A 15351-nucleotide genomic window follows, 5' to 3' on the forward strand; every position below is an offset into this window, starting at 1 on the left:
AGCTGCCAATAAATCAATTTTTATGACCACTCATATCCAAGGCAAACGCAGTGTAAACAAGGCATTCTAGACCCTCTCTTGACTATTCATCAGGCAGAAATGAAATTGATCTAAAGCACACAAGCTTAGTCACACACACAATCAAACCAGCACAGTTAGAAATGAGGTCATCATCATCATCCAGCCAGCATGAATGGGGCTGCAGAGGACAGGAGGTTGAAAGAGTCAGTGGAAAGTGTTGGACGAGGAACTGAGTAAATATCGCTCTCTCTCTCTCTCTCCGAGTGCAACTGAGTCAAGTGGTGACCCTGCTTACTGCTCACCATGTGCATTCCAGTTCACACAGGCTCACGCTGGGTAAAATGTTTTTAAAGTAGAGTCACCGGACTGAGCAGATGCTGGAAGTCTTTCAAATGCATCAGTGCATAGGAGAAAAAAAATGAAACCCTTTGGGAGTACAGTCACATGCACATACAAACACATCTGGTTTCAAGGTAAACTTGTTAATGAATATTTATGCCTGTGTGCCACGAGGCCTGTGGTGTTTTCTTCTGTTAGTATCGGAGAGATAGAAACACTCAAACTCCACTGTTTAGTCTTTTTAAGTCTCAGAGGAAGTTTTGATAAATGCAGGTTGGAAACAAGTGTGACTGAGGGAGGGAGGCTTTACAGGTGTCAACCAACTGTATTTTTTATCTTAGATTTTTATTTTATTTATTTTTTTAAAGGCCAAATTGGAAAATGGAAAAGAAAAGTCATGTGTCGGATAACACTTTAAACAACCAGTCTTTCTTCTTTTTGGCTTTTGGCTGTGTTACAAATGCTGAAATAAATATAATTTAACATCCATAAAACTAAAACTTGTTATACTTTAACTGCTTTTCATTATTGCCTGGTTTTAAAAAGGCATGTAGGATATAGAACATTCACACCCTTCTACGTGGGGGGAAAAAAGTTGCATGTTAAAAAACCCTGCTTGCATAATTATCCACCTGGTTGGTGGTGGGGTTAGGTGACAGACTGCATATGCCACAGGTCACAAACTCCAAGTCTTTTGTGTGCCTGTGTGTTTTTGCATGTGCATTTGAGAGAGAGAGAGAGAGAGAGAGAGAGCGAGCTTGGCAAGCAGCTAAGCCAGGCAGGTGATGCATCTCTGTCGGCAGCGGCTCTTGTGCAGGTGTCGAGTTTCATGCAAGCGAAGAAGAGAGGCAAACAGTCCCACAACTGCAACACATTCAACATAATGAGGCAGTGTGAAACACAGTCAGCATGATCATTTATTATCATTACCCTGTTTTTTGTTGTGTTTGCCTACATTAAGTAAATAAAAGTTAACGGAAAAAATTACTCAAGCTGTTACTAATATTTCCGGGAACTGAAAATCTTGAGTGACGTGAACCTGGACCATATCAGCCTCTTAACTAGAAGTAGGGAGTCTACTTGAATCTATTCAAAATATGAAGCCAAACCACAGTCACCACCATAATTTGGCTCAATTTGTCATATGGATATCAGCTTTGACGGGTACTTGAAAACAAACGTGGCTGTGTAAGACTTCTCGTTTCTGAGCCAATACTCGGACTTGATCTTGCATTACAACCCTCACTTACTCCCACACTGCAGTTTTCAAGTAAAGACCACAGCTTTTGTTTTCTATTTAGAATATGGATTCAGCCTCTAACAACTCCATTGCTACTCAAGGATTTGTTCAAATACAGGTTGCTATGGTTACCGAGGCAGGTTGTGGCTCGACTATCATCTGATCTGCTTTATAAGGCATTAAAATGAGAAAACACTGTTTGTCTGATATTCACGTGAAAAAGAAAGTTTTCACAAGACTTTATGCGGTTCTATAAAAAAAAAAATTAAAAAAAAAAGTAGGAAGTTGTTGAACCACCTTTAGCAGGCAATAACTTGAAGTGATTACTTTTTTTTACAATTTTATCAACCTTTCACATCTATGTGGAGAAATTTTGGCATGCTGTTCTTTAAAGCGTCGCTTCAGTTCATTTATGTTTGCAGTCATGCGTTTATCCAGAGCCTCTCTTAAGGTCTTACCACAGCATTTACTTTGAATGGAAATTACCCATCTACAAACACTGGCTAACTACTCTCTGTGCTGCAATGAAACTGTGAAAAGTGTAGCACAAACCAGAAATTGACAGTTTGTCTTCAAAATAAAGGTTACGCATTATGAAGCATGTTGGCTGTAGTGCTGAGGCACAGCTTTTACTTTGAAGACAAACCATTTCTAGTGTGTGTTGAATTTTTTTAATGTTCTGCCAAGCTCAGCTTAGCAAGTATTTGCAGACCAACACAAACAAACAAAAAATTCAAGTAATCACTGCAATCAGCAAGTAGCCAGAGTCAGCAATCTTTGCGAACCGCTGACAGTCAATACATATTTTTCCCCAATAATTGGTGATGGCATCACACCCAATAAGGCAAACAACTCTTGAGCAATGTGTGCGTGATGTCACATGAGAAACCTCAATACAGAGGAGTTCATGGTCAACTCAATGACTGCAACGCCCCAGGTCCTGTAAATGAATCCCAGTGATCACCCCTCAACCTCATGCTTGGTATGAGGGGTTTGGCAAAACCCAAACACCACTTACCAGCACAAACATGCTACTGTGGATCATGACCACTTTGTGCGTCATGAGATGGCCACATCATCTCCACCGTGGACCAATGAGAGCAAAGTGAAGATGCTTGGTTCAAAGTTGATTCACAAGTTTTGTGCTTTGTTCAGATGCAACTTTGTGGACCTAAGACATGCCACTGTGTGTGTGTGTTGGTTTTTTTCTGGCGGCCCCTCAGTATGTTTCTAATTGTGCTGTCATGAACGATAACATTTAACATACTGAGGCCTGTAGCGTCTCAGATGTAGTTTGAGGGTTTTTCCAACTTCTGAGCACTGCACTGGGCTGAACATCGTGGCATTTTGTTAACACACACATGAATGCTCTGGACCAGTAAACTGCCAAAACTTCTACTTATATAGCAGTGCTCACACTTGCTGATGATCAATTAATCAAGTGCACTTGACTAATAGCACGCAGTTGCTATTTACCCTCTTAACTCCTATGGAGACAGTAAGGAGGTTCTGCATAGAGGGTGCACTGATTATTATGTTTAAAATCACAATTTGTCAAGTATAAATACTTTTCTTGTTTGTTTGTTTTTTTAATTTGCAGTTATTCAGTTCCCCCTTTGGTAAAGAAATATTTGCTGTTTCAATTCTTTCAGCTTTTCACATAATTTTTTGAACATTTATCCAGCGCAGAATTCAAGAAAACAGAGAAATATCAGCAATATGTTACGTTTTATTTTTCAACCTGTCAGTTTCAGTGAGAAGGGCCAGTATCTGCTAATGCCGATATTCGAACGATATGTCTGTGCGTCTCATCTGTTAAAGCAAAAATTAATTAATTATCAAAGATTAAACTCAGTCAAGAAAGCAGCCAAAGCTATTTTAATACCCTAAATAAATGCTATACATTCTATTAACAACCAATTCTATTCTTTTTATTTGATTTGTAGCTCTTGAAAGCAGAATGAAGAAGCAGTACATAATGAATGACATACTTTTATAGATGGTAGAAACAGACTCGTCAGCCTACTTTGACCAACAAATTTGGAAGTCAAACTCAAAATATGATAAGTATCAAAGTTCTTTGTGATATCCTAAAAAGCATAAACCATACAGCAGAACGCTAAACACAGAGTGAAATCTCATTTGGGAATTACACAAAACTAATTAATAACATCCCCTCATTCTATTTTTCTCATCCCAAACTGGGTGTAGCATGTTGCCAAAGTCCACGATTCAACCCATCGTGGCTCCATCGTGACGGACAACTGCAGCCACACATCACAAAAAGAAAATGTGTATGTGTGTGTACCGAAATAAAGTGAAGGACAAAACTCATTCTAACACAATCTTTTTACAACAGCAAGGCCATTTCAAACACGCTACCAGTGCCCACCTTGTTGTTCCAGGTTACCAATTATTAAAAGACCCAAATCCAATTCACTGCCATCATTTCTTTTTTAGCTGCTGTTATCTAAAGAGCTGCATCAAGCAGAAGTAGCACTATTAAATTATTATTATTATTTTTTTATTATTAATCCTTTATTTATCCAGGTAAAAAAAATCTCATTGGGATTAAAAATCTCATTTCCAAGAGAGACCTGGCATCATGGCAACAAAAGTCACATACCACATACAGTAGGTATATAACATTTAAAACGAATACAATATCCCATACAAACATGTGTAAAATATACAATAACAGATCAAATTAAGAGTACGGTACATTAAAAACAATCACACTGAGTAAAAGAGCTGTTCTCTCGTTCCTTTAAGACAGACTTAAACTCTCCCAAGGTAACCAATTCTGATAATTTCAGTTCCTTCTGCAGATTATTCCAGGAAGCAGGGGCAGCGTATTTAAAAGCCTTTTTCCCCAATTCTGTTCTGATTTTTGGGACAATCAATTGTATGATTTTGTTCGAACGAAGGCTGTATTGGTTGTGGTTTTTACACATATAAACACATAAATAAGATGGAACCAGCCCAAGGAGAGATTTATAGCTATTTAGATTTATTTAAAAAAAGATACATTAAAAAATAATAATAAAAAAAACCCAATAATAATAATAAAATGAATGAAGGGTCATCATCATATGGAGAACAATGTAAATAAAAAGACTGGTCAGAGGTCTATAAAGCTCATCTTCCTCTCAGACATAATTGAACACAGATCTCAGTGGACAGCACCACTTCCTCTCATCCCATCTGAAAACCACAGAGGACAGCTGGGCAACATCCATCAGAGAGCCAAAAATCCAAGAGTCACCAAACCATTGACAGACCACCACGCCAGTTAGAGCTTTGACACAAATGTGACTCACTCCACATTTGTTGTCGTTCTTCCAGGCTTTGCAGGTTCTGAACAGACAAACAGGCGCGAACAGATCTCTGTGCATGAATGTGCATTTGTCCATCTACTTTTCTTTACCCAATTCCTTCTGACAGGGCTGCAATTTGTCTAGAAACAGAACCGAGCTGATCTATATCTCGTTATGTAAAGCCAGTGGCGTAGGGGTAGATCTGCTATATGGAACCGTTTTAAAAATGACTCAAGTAAAAAGGATGAGTTATAGCTCAACCTACTCTAAGGGCTTGTATTTTAACCATTTCCATTTTGCACTGCTATTCTTAATAAGTCAGAGGAAATAATTCACATTTAAAAGATTTTAACAATTTTTACACTTGCAAGCAGCTTTAGAAATCAGCTGTAATATTATACATACAGACTTTTGGCTTTACAAGTAAGACAAACTTTGGAGAATATCAGCTTTGGTAAACAAATGCATCAGAAACACAACATTTATTGAGGCACAGCTTTTACTTTGAATTGAGTCATGGTGTCATTTATTGCAAGGTTTGCCTTCAAAGACAAAGAGCTTTTCGTGCTAAATCCAGACCAGGATCAGAATATGACACATCCTACTTTCAACAAGTCTCTGGTAAATAGTGCTCTAACAAAGATATTATGGAGCCAGTTTGCGCAGCTGAGTGTACAACAAGACATAAGAGCTCGGGACAATGTCGGGAGAATAAGGTGAAGAAGTTTGCTGAAGTTGTCCTTTCTCAGATGTAGTACACGACGAGAGAAAGTCCACATTAGATTCACTTTCACAACTGAAAATATTCAGTTTGGTTTAGCTAAGGGAGCTTCCTGGCCCATTACCTGTGCTACTCTTACAATAGTCCAAATCAGTCTAATCAGACATCAGACTTTGTACTGGGGAGCTGATGGATTTAACATGTGGATTTAAAGCCTTGATTGTGCTTTGTCTGCTATGGTCCGCTCAGGTCCGAGTGACTTAAATTTCATCATCAGACAGTGAGTGCAAGGACCTGGGTGGACCCCACGTGACTGTGCAGATTTGTATGGGAGAATTTACATTACAATGCACCAACTATGCATCCGGACAGCAAAGGCCTACAAGCGGACTTCAAGGAAGTATAACAGGAATGACTCTTTGGCTATCATGTCTCCAATATGATATCATATTTGTGCGTAACAAAGTATAACCAAAGCTCAATATGCCATTCATTCTCATATGCACTGCTGTCAAGTCTACAAAAAATGTAAACCTTTTATTTTATTTCTTACAATGTGATTTTCATACTTATTTCTCAAAACACTTTACAGTGATGACATTGTAACCAATAAACTCTGCCATTCACTAAACGTTCATATAATCTCTGCTTTATATGGTTTTAAATGTTTATTGGATGGATTGCGTTTCACGTGTGACCGGTTTCGTTAAAGTCTGAGGATAATCCCTGATGTCAGATAATTTCCATTAGTCACTTTTCTCCATAATAATTCCACATCCATCTGTAATAGCACAAGATCTTCAGTTTGAATACTCTTTGGATGAATGCAGATAGTAGTTAAGTCATTAGTGTAGCAGTGCCGACTCCAACTAAGGGCCGACACTGATGAACACAGATATAATCACGGATGAAAGTGTCACTAGAGATCAAATAGAAACGACAGTGTATCAGTATCAAGCCAATTTATACATAAGTGACAATATTAACATTCAAGGTCCAAAGTACATGCAACAATTTTTATTTTAGCATGCTGAAAGTGGCTGCATTTATTGAATTTGTAGCCATTTCACTGTAAATCTATTAAAAAAAAAACAGACTTATAGTCGGGTTGATTTGCATGCCAAGAAGGCCAAAGGATTCCCAGACTCTGAGGCCCCCCTCTATTTGGCAGTGATGCAATTCCGATTACACAACCCTTCCCAATGGCACAGTCACTCTGACTGGAAAAACAGGTGATTCACTATAATGGTGTCAGTTAGCTGGTGTGGCGATGGCCTCAGTCTCACCCACCAGGAGGCATGACCTACTACTTGCCGGTAAAATGTCTTGTTGTGGAAGGAATTCAGCGATAGCTTGAAACAGTCAGGGTGTGATGTGGCCGAGAGCCATTCACTTCACAGGGCGAGTAAGACCAATTCTCATATGAAAAATAAAAAATAAATATTTAATCTGTTTGCTGACAAACCAAAAAAAAAAAAATAGTCACATCTGCTCATCACTAGCATTTTACTCTCTGAAATCACAGACAGTCCTGGAAACAACAACAATAAACGAAGGCTATTTAAATAGAAAGTACATATAGCATTGCTACAAATATCACAGCATCAAGGCAGGTTTCTGCTATGAAAGTGAAATCACTTCTTCCTCAGCACAGCGCTCCTTGTTTAAGAAATACTTGCCATTGCTGTTGAATGATGCCGCTCTGACTCACTAATTCCACAACATCTGGTCATAGTCAGTTGTAACCACTGCTTTACAGTCACCATAGTGACACACCATATCATCATTGTTAGATAAACCACAGACAACCTCAGCTGCAAGGTATCAGATCAACTGACAGAGATTTAGTGCATGATACTGTACAAAAATATATCTGTAATTTAAACATTTATATTTATATAATATAAGTTAGTTCATTCATTCATTCATTAGTATATTGTTTCAAAAGAGTGCGATAACAATATAAATCAAAATTATATACGTGCAAGGAAAAAGACAAAGCTGCTGGGTTAAAAGTGACTTATTTCAGTAATCCAGCATTGGGTCAAACATGGACGAATAGAGCACCAAGACAGTCCAACCCAGAATTGTGGGTTGATGTGCCTGGAAACATTAGGCTCTTCATATCCAGCACAACAGTTCCCATAATAAGACTACATAATAAAATAAAATCTGTATCTTCACAGCATTATTACTTCCATTTACAATTAATGAATCTTTCCTGGCAAGAAAGAGGCCGACAGTGCAACAATACATCCACTCAGGGCTGTACCATCGGCAACAGTTGCCGTGTTTAAAATGCAATATGTTGGCCATGCACAGAGAAACAGAACTAAAACAATTGGCAGTGATAAAAAGAAACAGAGTACGGATTAAAAAAATAATTTAGAAAGGTTGCTGTCTCATGAGTAGCAGAGCAGAGGTGCTTCCACAGCATGTGGAAAAAGCATGTGAGGATGTCACACAATACCTTGGAAAATTAATAAATTATGGAAACCTGATCTGCTGCTAGCTCAGACTGCTTCTTTGCTCATCTACTGAGATAAAGTCACTGACAAATAAAGGCACCTTTGTGTCTACTTTTTTCAGCAACCCTACTTCACCCTATTTTGGTGTATTGCCGGAGATCCAAGGAAGTGTAGTGTAGTTTAGTTGGCAGCCGTTAGGATGTGGATAAGGATAAACAGCCCTCACAATGCAAGATACAGGGAAACCCAGTGCTGTTGTTTGTGTCAATGCTGGAAAGCAAGCTGCAGTAAAATCTTATACATTTCACATTCACAATCCTGCAAAATGTGAAGAAAAGATCCTGAACTCAAACTAATATTTTTATAAATATATTTTGTGGGAATCATTAAGACAGCCAAAGCTGGTCTATATACTGTATGCGGCGTGTATCAAAAGGTTCATCTGCTCACAGCTTCACAAACTGAGCTCATGCTGGACTAATCATGCGAGAGCAAACAGAGTACTGAACAGCTGGAGGAGGCTAGGATCACACAAACTAGCTGAGCCATGACAGATATAAACAGACTTTTAAGGAAAGGTTTGGACCGAGATACAAATTCCTTGTCCCCCTCTTCCTCTCCGTCTCTCTCTTTACTGGCAGCTCAATTCTGAACATCCCACCATATTGAAATTAAGACACACTACCATTTTCAAATGTAATGCTTTGTTAAATGAATTGGGAAACCCCTTTAAATCTGGGTTACGCTACAAAAACATGCAAATGTCAAACACTCTGCAGGACACCGATTTGTTTTCAGCTGTCTCTCTCGGGGCGTTAAACAACGGTCAACGCCAAACACAAAAGAAGCAATTTTTTAGCAGGCACAGCAAGATACAAAACAGCAGCGTAATTAACATGTTATCACTTCAAAAAGCCGATTCTTAACCTATAGCCTGATTATAATTTAGGATTACACTTTAAGCACATCTGATTACATTGAGATCTGCCTGTTTATTGAAGCTTGGTACAAATCAACATCAGAGCTCATTAATTGCTAGAAAACTAAAACACACAGAAACTGTAAACTCATTTGCAGAGTGGAGCATAGTTACAAAGGAGTTGGGCACCAGATGTTGCCTAGTTAATTGCCCCCAGAAAGCAGCACATTGAGTCGACTTGAAAATGTACATTATTGTGTGCTGTTAGAGAGGTCTGTATACAGGCAAACACAATTTAATATATTATAAAGTCTACTGACTATTAGTTAGTTGAATGTAAACGGCATAATCTCGAGTGTCCACAGAAAAGATCACAGAGTAACTGATAAATTGTACCAGGTGTGTCTTGCTTACACACTCTCCCCCTTGCTGGGTAAACACACAAATGGAGCGGAAGTAGACTGTTTAGTTTCAGCGGCTCCCTCGACTGGTGTGTAATGCTTTAGAGTGAGCTGTACAGGTGAAGTGCTTAAGCTTTCACTGTGAACCTGTAATCGTGTAAGTGAAGAGAATGACAATAATGGAAACAGAGGAAAAAAGCGCATTGAAAAATAAAAGGGCAGAAAATACAGTAAAACTAAAGATGCTGCTGCTGCAACTCCAAACAGCAGATAAAAGCAACACGACTAGAAATCATTTAGTGTGCTTCCATATGGCTCCCCGGCAGCTGGAAGCTACTCCTGATCATCCCGATAAGCCTCGTCAGAACAAACATGTAGCACGCGACAGAGCAGTAACCTAACTGTATAGGTTCCATTAACACAAAGTAGCACGTCTTCTACAATATACACAAACTGGATATTTTATCAGGTAGCTGATATGGCATCAGAATGGAAAAGAAATGGCGTGGTTGCTGAGCAGCAGTTCCCTTGGTGAAAACGCCTTGTGGAGGTCAGAAATTTGACAATGACCAGACTGAGCACACTGAGGTCCTTTCAGCTAAAAACATGAAACTGAGGCTCATCAAACTGAAGAAAAGATGAATGGAAAAACATTGCCACATGTGATCGGTCTTGAATTCTGCTGCAACATTTGGATTGTAGGGTCAGAATTTGGCGTGAACAACATGACAGCATGGATCCATCCTGCCTTGCGTCAAAGGTTCAGGCTGGTTGCTATAATGTAACTGTGTGGAGGATATTTTCTTGGCATACTTTCGGCCTCTCAATACCAAATAAGCTTGTTTTAAATCTTTATCAGCAACCTTTACGACTAGAATACTCAAACACATTTCTTGTCAATGAGTTCACTGTACTGAAATGGCTCTACAGTTATCAGATTCTCAAACTGTTGGAATGGCAGATTTCCATCATGGATGTAGAGTGGACGAATCTGCAGCGACTACGTGACGCTATTGTGTCAATATGGAATAAAATCTCTGAAGAACGTTTCCAGCACCTATGCCATACAGAATTAAGCAATATCTGAAGGCAAGACGGGGTTCCACACAGTACTAGCAAACTGTACCTTTTAAAGTGAATGAATTTCATATTCATCCTCTAGCATTGGTAGCAAAGTAAGAGCTTGCCACTGGGAAAATTTCATTGGCGTCCAATCTGTCTCAGTACAGCATAAAAGTGAAAACTGCAAAACCTCCATTACAATTATCCAAATGTGTGATTTCACACTTTAATTTAATTTAATGAAAAGCCAAATCACACATTTTCAGCTACTTCTCTTTCAGCCGTAAGTGGTGTTGTGTACCATCTGTAATGACTTCTTTTTTTTCCCCCTCACAATCTATCCAGCCACAGTCCAGACATGTGATTTAAAAGCTTTTCTGTCACTATATGTGTGCACCACATCTCCATTAACAGCCTCTTACCTTATTGCTCAGGAAAATGCAGCCCTGGATATCTGCTGAACTTCACAGCTGAAAAACAGAAAGGAGGGTATTTATGAGCCACATTTGCAGAATGCAAAAATATAGACTTGCATACAAAAGATAATTACAAATGTTAATCTATACAGTGATTAAAGCAATGGATTCACAGCAGGAGTATTCATGCTCCACTGAAACAAAACACCTAGGCCTATACTTTTAGATATGTGTAACAGGCTATGACATATTTAACAGCAAATAAGTATAAAATACACTCCAGGCAAAGCATAATTAGGATATGCACAATAATTACTTCCTTGCTGTTAAGAACAAAGAGGAAATGAGACAATAAAAAAAGCAGAACAGTTTAACTAGAATATTTTAAATGTCAAAAAAATGAATAGTTACAACTATGTAGCACGCTTATTACACAGCAGTCAGACATTTTGACTAAATGATATTTAACCAACAACATTGTGGTTTAAAATTACCTACTTCATGTGAAGACTGCACTTTACAGGTATGTCAGACTAAAACATTTGAGGTTTGTTTATTAAGAAAATGAAAAAAACAATGTCCAAGGATACAAAGGTTTTACAAACAATCTACCACAAAAAAAGACAGCAAATTTAATCTGTGCTATAGCTGTATATGCAGTATTTTTCTACAGCTACAGTTTCCAAATGTTCAGGGCTGATCAATACAGCAAGACAGCCAGAACATTTCACAACAGGCAGCATGGATTATTACACCTGCCCAGGCAGTACAATATCATGCCCACAGCCAGAGTTAATGACAACTGGCTGCAGTGGCTCCAGACAGGGAGGAGGACTGATGGGTGGACAAGTGAGAGACACTCTTAAGGTGGATCATCGAAGGGTAAACCAGCACGCTGCAGGCACACTGTCATGCCTGTCCTCTCTCCCACGGGAGGCTCTGCACACACTGCGGTAACACCGTCACTTGCATTACTGCACAGTCGTCTTGAGTGTGAGAATGCGACATCCTTGTAATCCTATACCCCAATGAAGTTATTCGTTTTCACATACAGCAAAATGTGAAAAGATAAAGTACGTTTCACAGGAAGCCAGAACTATCCGTCAATTAATACATCCAAGCGGTACAAACAGTGTGATATTAGGAAAGGCAACTCCAAAGGGCTGCATACTGATGAAAGCAAACACTGGCCAGTGCTGCTAATGATTCTGATTACCTGCTTAATCATCAGACTCCACTGGAGCTTGGCTTTTGCTCAGGCAATCTGCCCCCTGAGTATTATTGACTCGCTGACATTGGCAGTGAGTTGAAGAAGGGTTTAGGTTTCTTACTGGGAGGCAACTGATTCACACAATGACTCACTTCTCCAGTCCCACTAAGGAGGTAAGAAATCAAACTTTATGATAGCAAATGTTCATTAAAAGAATGAAACAAAGAGGAAAAAAGGCCAGGAAAGCAGCATGCACCCACGCACTCATGTTGTGATGATTTTTTTATTTTATTTTTTTAATTTAGCTCCTTCTGCCTTGACAGGAACAATTAAACTTTTTGCTACTTGACTTCCAACAGCTTGAGAGATTCCAGTATGCTAGTGGCTAAAGTAGCCTATATTAAATACTAATAGCATATAACCCACTAGCATGCCTGTAAAGCAGAACATACACTCAACTAATAGGTTAATTCACTAGAATTGGGGGGGGGGGTTAAATAACTGTTGGCAAGTTAGTCAGTTTAATTTTATTTCTATAGCACCAAATGACAACAACAGTTGCCTCAAGGTGTTTACAGAGTTTCCTGCTAAGCAGCGCCATTAGCTGCTACTTGCGTTCAAGCTGATAGCCTTAAGCAGCGATAGAAATCTACTTTCAACTGAAAAGCTAGGTGCCACAAACCACTTTAGTTTTTGGGTTATTATGCTAATAGTAGCTAAAGTAGCCTACATCAGCATCTACTAGCATATAAACTGATAGCCTCAAGAACAGAAACACCGCTTTCAACAATAACAAGCTATTTTTCCCCCAGCGATTTCCAGAGTGTTATGCTAGCAGAATTAGCCACTAGTTATAGCTGATAGCCTCAAGCAGAGATGAATGTCACCACTGTACACAGACAGGCTATTTGCATGTTCTTTTGCCTTAACAAAATCTAGGAACACTGTTAACCCCACTGCATCTTTTCCTAGTAGTGGCTAATGTAGCCTACTACTATTAGCATACTAGCTCCAAGATGCATCAGATGTGAGTGATTTTCTAGTTCTCGCTACATGTGCAGCATCATTTCAAAGAATCACACTGCTCAGTTTAGCAAAGTAGCAGGGGAAGTAACAGTGTCTTATTTTAACATTCAAATTACAGTTTTGCATAAAATAGTACACTGTTCCCCAATGTTTATACCCTGTGATAATAGATGGTTATTAGATGACATTTAACAGGGTCTCCTATCAAAGACACATTAGAAAATGAAAAGGAAACTTTGACACAGATCAAACAACAATGATTAAAAAAAAAAAAAAACATGAAAAGAATCATTGGTAATGCCTCAAGGAAAACAATTAAGGACACAAATTAAGCAAGGTACTTAAAGAGAGACAACTAGACACATATTTGCACTCCTATAATTCTTTCATCTGAGTCTGAGGGGAGTTGCTTTGAGCAAAACTCAACATGCTTGATTTAGGAAACTCCCAGGGGTCACCACAGGCATAAGTAGCAACTATGTGCTTAAAAACCACACTTTACTTTAGGATATTTTTGTTCTATCTTAATTAGTCCAAAAAATAAATAAGGCTGCAGGAAGTTATAACTGAGTAGGGGAAACTCTCACAAGGTATCCCTGGGGTTTCCAGAGGTGTGGCGCATTGCTGAAGGCAACCTTTGGAAGCACAATGCACCACTGGGGACCTCATTGTTCAGTCCTGCTTGTTTCATTAATAACACGGTGTAGAAGAGGACAGAGTGGGGACAAGCTGACAGTGTGTTGCCTAGGAAAAGCCCAAAAAGGAGGCCTTTAATTAAGCTGCCCACTATGATCCCCCAGCATCAAACTATCAACAGGAGATGATGTTTGCCATTAAGCAAATTTAAATGAATTACCTTAAACAAGTTTACTACAAACACAGCTGCCACTAAAGCTCTCCTCTAAAAACTCGGGGCTGGGTGCTAAGTTCCTTCATCCAGGTCATCTCAAAGATCAGTGGCAGCTGTTCACTGTGGGGGAGCATTGCTCATTCACATCTTTACCAAATTCTTCAGAGATTTACACAAACACAGTCTTGCTCAAAGGAATAGTTTGACATTTTGGAAGACTTATTATTCTCATTTTTGTTGCTCTCTGCGCCTTAAATATGAAGTTAAGTGTTAACTTCATGACAATAAATGCACTTGCAATGCAATTGTCCTGTGTTACAATCTGAAATTGACTTGCAAATAGAAAGACTGAATCCCAAATCATGGCCAAATATTTTCATCTGAAGTACATGGAAGCTTATTATCATTTGAAATCCATCGAATAAATCAAACAACTCTAATTACATTGAATTAGCAAAACAAGTGGCTCAGCGTCACGGACAGGCAGATCTACCACTACCATCAACAGCAAACCCTGGCTCCAAATGGCTTCACAAAACAGAAGTGTCTCGATAAAACCATAGCACTACTACCTGAAAAAACCCACAGATGTAATAGCAGGGATAATCTTTGTTCCATAAACAACCCGTCTATAAACCACAGACTGAAATTGTCAGCTCTTTGCAGAGAATGGGTTTTGTTTTTCGTTTTTTTGTTTTTTTAGAAGCAATGCTGATGGGAAAACAACTTCTGGATGATGCTCCTGCTGTTTATATGTCAGTAGGGGAGCACTGATAGTCCTAAGTCATGGAAGACATCCCAGCATTGAAGATACTGACTAATCGTCTGTGTTCTTTCAGCACACTTTGTATAACTTGATATGCAATGACCTAAATGGTAGCATGGATCTGGGAATGATAAATGTGATGGGGGAGGTGTGAAGAGAAGACTCTATCCATTACCCTCACTGGAAGCGACTAGAACTATAACTGCACTAAAAAAAAAAAAAAAATAGAGATAATAATTTAATCAATAAATTAAAAAAAATAAAAATAAAAATAGACCTTTAGAGAACTCAAGATATGACAGGATGAAACCCTGCAACAGAACTAATTGATGCAAAAGGTCCATGAAGTAAAAGTAAACAGATATATTTTAATCCGTACCACCTGTGTGAAGCAGATAACGTGACCTTTCGGTGCAAATGCCAGCTCGCGTTTCACTAATATCAACCAGAGCAAAAAACATTTAGTGATTCAGTGGTTAGAAGGTTCGACATTTGAATCGCATGGCTCTCTAAAGCCTTTCTTTGCAAAAGGTGCATGTTCTTCCTGTACCTGCACTGGTTTTCTCTGCATGCCAATCTTTATAAACACAAATCA

General features: G+C 38.8%; 1 protein-coding gene across 2 annotated transcripts in view; it reads right to left on the reverse strand.

Moving 5' to 3' along the window:
- The window catches only part of LOC309702357 (talin-2), a 100100-nt gene that overhangs the window by 62875 nt on the left and 21874 nt on the right, over positions 1-15351 (reverse strand). For both annotated transcript variants that reach the window (XM_082527051.1, XM_082527052.1), the window contains exon 2: positions 10911-10958. The gene's annotated coding sequence lies outside the window, so the exon portion shown is untranslated. The remainder of the gene's footprint in view (positions 1-10910; positions 10959-15351) is intronic.

This window comes from Aulonocara stuartgranti (genome assembly GCF_965226115.1).
Source record: "Aulonocara stuartgranti genome assembly, chromosome: 1".
Taxonomy (NCBI): Eukaryota; Metazoa; Chordata; class Actinopteri; order Cichliformes; family Cichlidae; genus Aulonocara; species Aulonocara stuartgranti.